The sequence below is a fragment of the Leucopleurus acutus genome (assembly GCF_964270905.1).
Source record: "Leucopleurus acutus genome assembly, chromosome: X".
NCBI lineage: Eukaryota > Metazoa > Chordata > Mammalia > Artiodactyla > Delphinidae > Leucopleurus > Leucopleurus acutus.
Genome location: NC_139148.1, coordinates 89,959,806 through 89,966,505, shown reverse-complemented (window position 1 = coordinate 89,966,505; position 6,700 = coordinate 89,959,806). Strand labels below are relative to the sequence as shown.

Below are 6,700 nucleotides of genomic sequence, written 5' to 3'. Positions count from 1 at the left end.
GGGATTTTATGTGTGGTCAAGCTGTCTAAGATTAGAATGAATTTATTTGTAAATTTTTAAAGAATGAGCCTTAATATCAAAAGTACACTTGTGCAGGGACTTCCCTGGAGGTCCAGTGGTTAAGACTCCGCACTTCCACTGTAGGGGGCACAGGTTCGATCCCTGGTTGGGGAATTAAGATCACACACGCCACGCAGTGCAGCCAAAAAGGAAAAAAAAAAAAAGGACACTGGTGCAAAATTAGAGTTTGGTTTTCTCTCTGTTAAAAAGAAAAAGTGTTTGGACTATTGGTCTTCTCTTGATAAGAGATTGTGAAATGCTTCTCTTTACCTTTTGGGTAATCTGCCTGGAAAGCAACGATTTTGTCTTACCAAAATAATTTTTTGTGTTTCATATTATCTTTATCAGGTCTTTGATTACATGGGTGAATTGAGTCTTCTCAATGTGAAAAGAGCTATATTTTTTCACGGTTTTGTAACCTTCTGTATTTACCTTAAAAATCTTTTATTGTCACTTTGGTTAAATGGTTAAATAGATAATTAAGTATTGTTTCATATTGATCTGTGATACTGTTTAATCAAATGTTCAAGCTTTTGGAATTTTTTTTTTTTTTTTTTGCTACGCGGGCCTCTCACTGTTGTGGCCTCCCCCGTTGCGGAGCACAGGCTCCGGACACGCAGGCTCAGCGGCCATGGCTCACGGGCCCAGCCAATCCGCGGCATGTGGGATCTTCCCAGACCGGGGCATGAACTCGCATCCCCTGCATCGGCAGGCGGACTCTCAACCACTGCGCCACCAGGGAAGCCCCAAACTTTTGGAATTTTTGACAACTTCCCAAAATCAGATTCTAAATGGAGTCTTTTTGACCTCAAACTATTTTTGAGATTTCCCAGTGGGTACTTAGAAAATCTAAAAAAAATAGTCTCTCACCTTATAAAAGAGATATTAAAACAATTAGGTTTATTTGGTATGTTAAATTACATGGAAAACATTGTCAAATAAGTATTAAGCCATCTTAGATTATATATGTATGGTTATATGTTATTAGTATAGATATTCCAGACTTGTTTGAAGTTCACAGAAATTTGTCAATACCCTCATTGTCCCGTTATTATCTTAAATTGTCATATGGCACAGATTCATGTCATATGCTAATCCAGGATTACCCTTTTTTCCCTAATTTTTTAATGATATCTTAAATTTTATTGTCCACATGTAAATGTTTTATCATTAGCATTTGCCTTTTCCCCTTTCTTAGTAGGAGAAACCTCTGGAGCCTATTAAGTAGATAGTGGCAGAAAGTTAATTTCAAAAAATCTTTAAACCACTTCAGAATTAATAAGCAATAATATTTTACTCTGAACCTACAAACTATTCCATATTTTTCCTTTTTTTTTTTTTTTTTTTTTGCGGTACGCGGGCCTCTCACGGTTGCGGCCTCTCCTGCTGCGGAGCACAGGCTCCGGACGCGCAGGCCCAGCGGCCGTGGCTCACGGGCCCAGCCGATCCGCGGCATGCGGGATCCTCCCAGACTGGGGCATGAACCCACGTCCCCTGCATCGGCAGGCGGACTCCCAACTACTGCGCCACCAGGGAAGCCCTATTTTTCCTATTTTTAAATGAAGTTTTTATTTTTATTTTATTTTATTTTTCTGGCCACACCACATGGCTTATGGGATTTTAGTTCCCCTGACCAGGGATCAAACCTGGGCCCTTGGCAGGAGAACACAGAGTTCTAACCACTGGACCACCAGGGAATTCGCTAAATGAAGTTTTTATAATTTTGGGTTTCACATTTTGTTCTGTAAGCCATTTTGAATTCATGTTTTGTATTTGGTGTGAGGTAAGGGTACTTTTTTTGTATATTGATGTCTGCTATAGACTGAATGTTTGTGTAACCCTGAAATTCATCCAATTGGATGGTATTTGGAATTACCAAATAATTGGATGGTAATTGGCAATTAGGCCATGAAGGTGGAGCCCTCATGAATGGGATTAGTTTCATTATAAAAGAGGCCCAGAGAGCTTCCTTGCCCCTTCTGCCATGTGAAGACATCTGGTTATGAACCAGGAATCTGACCCTCACTAGACACCAGATCTGCCAGCATCCTGATCGTGGGCTTCCCAGACTCCAGAACTATGAGAAATTCCAGTTTGTGGTATTTTTGTTATAGCAGCCCAAACTGACCAAGACAACATTCAATTGTTCCAGCATCATCTCTTGAAAAGTCTCCACTGAATTCCTTTGGGTCCTTTTTAAAAAATGAATTGACCATATATATGTGGGTCTACTTTTGGACTGTGTTTTATTCCATCAATCTATATGTTTGTCCTTATGCAAATACTACATAGTCTTGATTAATGTAGCTTTATAGTTAGCCCTGAAATCAGGTAGTGAGTCCTCTAACTTTGTTCCTTTGCTTTTCCATAAAACCTTTAGAATCGCAGTTTGCTGAGATTTCTAATGGGATGGCATTGAATTTATAGATCACTTTTGGAGAGAATTACCATATTAACACATTGAGTCTTCTGATCCATGAACACTGTATCTTTTTTAACTCAGGGCTCCTGATTCAATCAAAATTTATTAAGTATATGTGTCAAGTACAGTGTAAGGGATGTTAGGATGAATAAAAAAGTCTTTGGGGGCTTCCCTGGTGGCGCAGTGGTTGAGAGTCCGCCTGCCGATGTGGGGGACACGGGTTCATGCCCCGGTCCGGGAGGATCCCACATGCCGCGGAGCGGCTGGGCCCGTGGGCCATGGCTGCTGAGCCTGCGCGTCCGGAGCCGGTGCTCCGCAAATGGGAGAGGCCACAACAGTGAGAGGCCCACATACCGCAAAAAAAAAAAAGTCTTTGGAAAAAGCAACATACTAGTGGGTTAAATAAAAATGCCTAACACTGAGAGTTCTTAATATTTTTAAGAGCACTGTTACACTTCTCAGTTGGAATTGGTTTGGAATGGGAAGGGATATTTTCAGCTTGAAACTCACTTGTGTAACCCTCTGTGATTACAAGTCCTTTGATTTTGTGTAGGAAGCCAACCAGGAGACTTTTTAGAGCGAAAACTCACACTAAGAAAGGTATGTAAATTTACATGTGGCTTCCCTGAGGTACTGTGGTGTGTAGTTCAAATAATCATCCACTGTCTCGTCCACAGATTTGTCTCAGGATACAACCCCTGGTGGACCCAAAATATATGAGTCAAGAGATAAGAAACTACTGTAAGCAAATATAAAATGAACTAAAAATATTAATGACTACTTTAAGAACTATGCAATATAGTGGAGCCTAAACAGCCCTGGGGCACTACCACCAGGGTAGGTACAACTCTGAAGCTGGAAGAGGGGGTTAACCTACATTCCTATAGGAGTCAAATAGGGGCTTTGGCCCTTTGGGAACTATAGGGAATCAGAGGGGCTTTGTCACCATGAGGACTCCATCATATCAGTAGCTGTCAGCAGAGGGTACAGGGCACAACAGGAGTGCCCAACAGATACGGTAGTATCCAGATAAGAGTGGCAGTCTCTTCTCAGCTACTTGGACTTGTTCCTGGGCTTAGATGAGACCTACTCTCAGCCCTCCCCTGAGTGTCTGACAAGGTCCAGGGTCCTACTGCTACAAAGGAGCCCACCCAACACAGGCAAGTTTTATTCCCATTTCACAGATGACAAGACTGACCTTTAGAGCACTGGATCTGTTACAACTGTCAGGTTGATTCCTCTAGCTGAGTCCCAGAGGCAATGTTTTACTTATCATTTTACATTCTGACAACAGGAATTTTAAGTGTCTTCATTGCCCTCATAAGCTCACTGAACATTTCAATTGTTTATCATGTGTTGATTTCTAGATTTTTTATTATGACAAACATAATCCATATCATTTAAGAAAAAGTGGAGATGAGTGAGCAAAGAAAAAAAGAATCATACATGTTGGGAGCCATAGGACGGTAGAGGACCCAGGAGAAGGTGTAGCAGCGCCCACTGACATGGTTACAACTAGGGAAAGACAGGGGATGGGCACACCTTCAGGCGAACGGCATGGAGGTACCATCAGGCGATTGGATTCATTTTTGAGTGCAGGTGAGACCTATTTTCTGGCTACCATGCAGGAAAAAACCATTGCCTCCTTTTTAGTGCAAACATTTTCAGAGTTTTCTCTGTGCACAAATGTATTGTGCAAATGTTTATATTTTTACAAAATTGGGCTGATACTATATATTCGGTTCTGAAAACTGTTTTTTCTTTATTGTTGTTTTACAGTATACCATGAACATCTCCTCCATGCATGTGGGTGAAAATCCCCTACTGAAACACAGAGAGCACTGTAGTTGGATCAAAAGGCTGCTGGTAATGAGAGTGACACCTAAAGCAAAGAATCAGCTTAAGGTTAAAGCACATAGCCTGGCAAATGCCTGCCAGGGAAAGCAGGGTCAGCGATATTCTCATCAGAGGAGTCAGAATTGAAGGCCAAAGGCATTAAAGATATGGGATATCATGTAAGCGCCTCTGGCCCCTACCTCCGCCCCTCATTCCCCTGACACCCCGTTGGCCCCTTGGGGTGAATGGATCCTGTACATCTCTTTGCATCCAATGAAAGTCACCCATTTTCTGTCTTTTCCTTAGCTCTTCCTGAGCCCTTGACATATCTGCACATTCTGTCATCATCTCCTCACTGCCCAGATGCCTTTCCTGTAAGTTGTTCTGATAGTCCTTGGGGGAATCGTCCGTCCCCCTGTCCGTTTTTCTTTTTGCTTTCCGGGGCACATAGTCTTCAGAGGTGCACTTTTCGGCAGCCCGCGGCTGACTCTCTGGCTTTGCCTGGGATTCCAGCTTGCCCTCACCGTGTGGTTTTCCCTCAGCTTCGGACTTGTCCTGCTTTTCTCTCTTCCTCTCATCTTCTGGTTGTCCCTGGTCTTCTGGCCGTCCCTCATTCTGGAGCTCTCCCTCGTGTTCTGACTTCCCCTCCACTTCTGGCTTTTCTTCCTCATCTGACTTTCCTTGATTTTCAGGCTTTACTTCATTTTCTGGCTTTCCTTCGCTTTCCAGCTTTCCTTCATTTTCATTGCAGAGTTTTTCCATGTTGAGATGTCCCCTCGTTTTCCTGTCCTGGGGGATGGGATGTGGTGGGGTAGGGGGAGAGAGACAAGAGGAAACAAGGGAGACTGAGGCCTTGGGGGTGGAATGCAGGTCCGGATAGTACTGGCATCTCACCCTTGTCAGCGTTCCCCTGACCTGGCCCAGTCTAGTGTGCCTTCTGGCCACCCTTTACCCCACCATTCCTCCTGCACTGAGAGCCAACCATTTCCCTGGCAGGCCCTGCCACCTTGTACCATCCTTCAGCGTGGCAGAAAGTGTGTATATTATATATGGGGGGGGATGGGCAGTGGGGCCCTCAAATTCTGCCCAAGCTGTGCCCTCCACACCCAGCCCCCAGCTCTGTGCCTGTCCAGTGCCTCTCCCTCCTTCCGCTGACCTGCAGGGATTCTGGAAAGGTTCCTCCTCCTTTTCTAGCCTTGCAGAGTGCTGAGAACAGACACGCAGACCTGCAGACAGGAGACAGAGAGGGGCTGCACGGTCAGTGGACTGAAGTCCCTTTCCTGAATTTGGGCCCTCCTCATCCAACGTTTCCTCCCCCACCTCCCCTGCATCCAAGCCGCCATTATTTTTCAGGCCTCAGGCACCAGACCAGGATGCTTTCCAAACTATTTTGGATCTCTGGGTCTTCCTCCCGTGCAAGCAACCTGCCCCACCCCCAACCCTTTACGCTACGCTGAGGTCAATATTTCCTCCTGGGTGGAGAGGGTGAAAGGGAGTTATTTTCAGAATTTGTCTACGTTTCACTGTCGCACTGCGGGGGCGCACTCCCCCCCCCCATTTCAGGCTAGAAAATGGATGGAGGGCGCAGAGGAGGGGCGTCGAAGAGGCGGCAGGGCCAGTTGCAGGGTCCTTCCTACCCACCTGCCCACACCACGCCCCGTGCCCCTCCTCACCCATCTCGGGACCCCTTCCCCTCTCCCCGCTGCTCCCGGATCCTAGTCCCATCCGCTTCCACCCCCACCCCGGGCCGCCAGCAGCGCCCACCTTCACACTGACCTGCAGCGCCCGAGCCGGGCCTGCGCCTCCTCTGGCTCGCCTAAGCCCGCTTGCCCCTCGCTCGCCACCCGGGCAGCTCCGGGAGCTGGTTCCGCGCGGGCGACAGGACCAGACCTCGGGGCTGGGGGAGTGGGACGCGGGGGCTGCTGCCCACGTTGGCGCCCTGCCGGTCACGTGAGCGCCGCGTCACCCGAGCCCGGTTTCCCCCCGCCCCGCCCCCTCACCTACATCCCACAGGGACCGGACAGCTGCGGACGGGCTGCGGGGTGGTGTGTGTGGAAAAGGGGGAGTTACCAACAGAGCAGGTGGGGGGAGGCTTCCTGACTGCAGGTGCTTTACCTGGTGCCTCTCAGGTCCTCGCTCAGCATCCCTCTGAGATGCCCTTTATCCCCAGTTGTGCCAGCTGATTGCAGGGAGGGTACCCGACTTCTCCAGGAGCGCTCCACACGGAGCCTCACAACCCGTTTTCAAGACCAGCTCCGTCTGACTCCAGAGCCCTGGTGGTGGTGCCCGCCAGGTAGCTGCGCTGCCTCCTTGAGTAGCAGCTATGTCCAGAGCCTCTGCTCTCCTCAGTCCATGTGTCCTCGCTCCCTGGCTGATCTCTGT

The 6,700-nt window shown here is 47.3% G+C and overlaps 1 long non-coding RNA gene and 1 pseudogene across 2 annotated transcripts; one reads left to right on the top strand and one right to left on the bottom strand.

The window, feature by feature from the left end:
* Positions 1–3,172: 3,172 nt before the first annotated feature.
* LOC309977961 lies at positions 3,173–4,461 on the top strand. Its single transcript, XR_014327109.1, has 3 exons — positions 3,173–3,223; positions 3,850–4,081; positions 4,262–4,461. It is a non-coding gene; the product is annotated as an uncharacterized lncRNA (long non-coding RNA).
* A 66-nt stretch (positions 4,462–4,527) lies between these two features.
* On the bottom strand, positions 4,528–6,441 carry LOC309977959 (annotated as a pseudogene). Its single transcript, XR_014327195.1, has 3 exons — positions 6,434–6,441; positions 5,475–5,544; positions 4,528–5,107 (listed from the first exon to the last, which is right to left on the bottom strand). The product of XR_014327195.1 is annotated as an uncharacterized misc_RNA (transcript).
* Between the last annotated feature and the right edge of the window lie 259 nt (positions 6,442–6,700).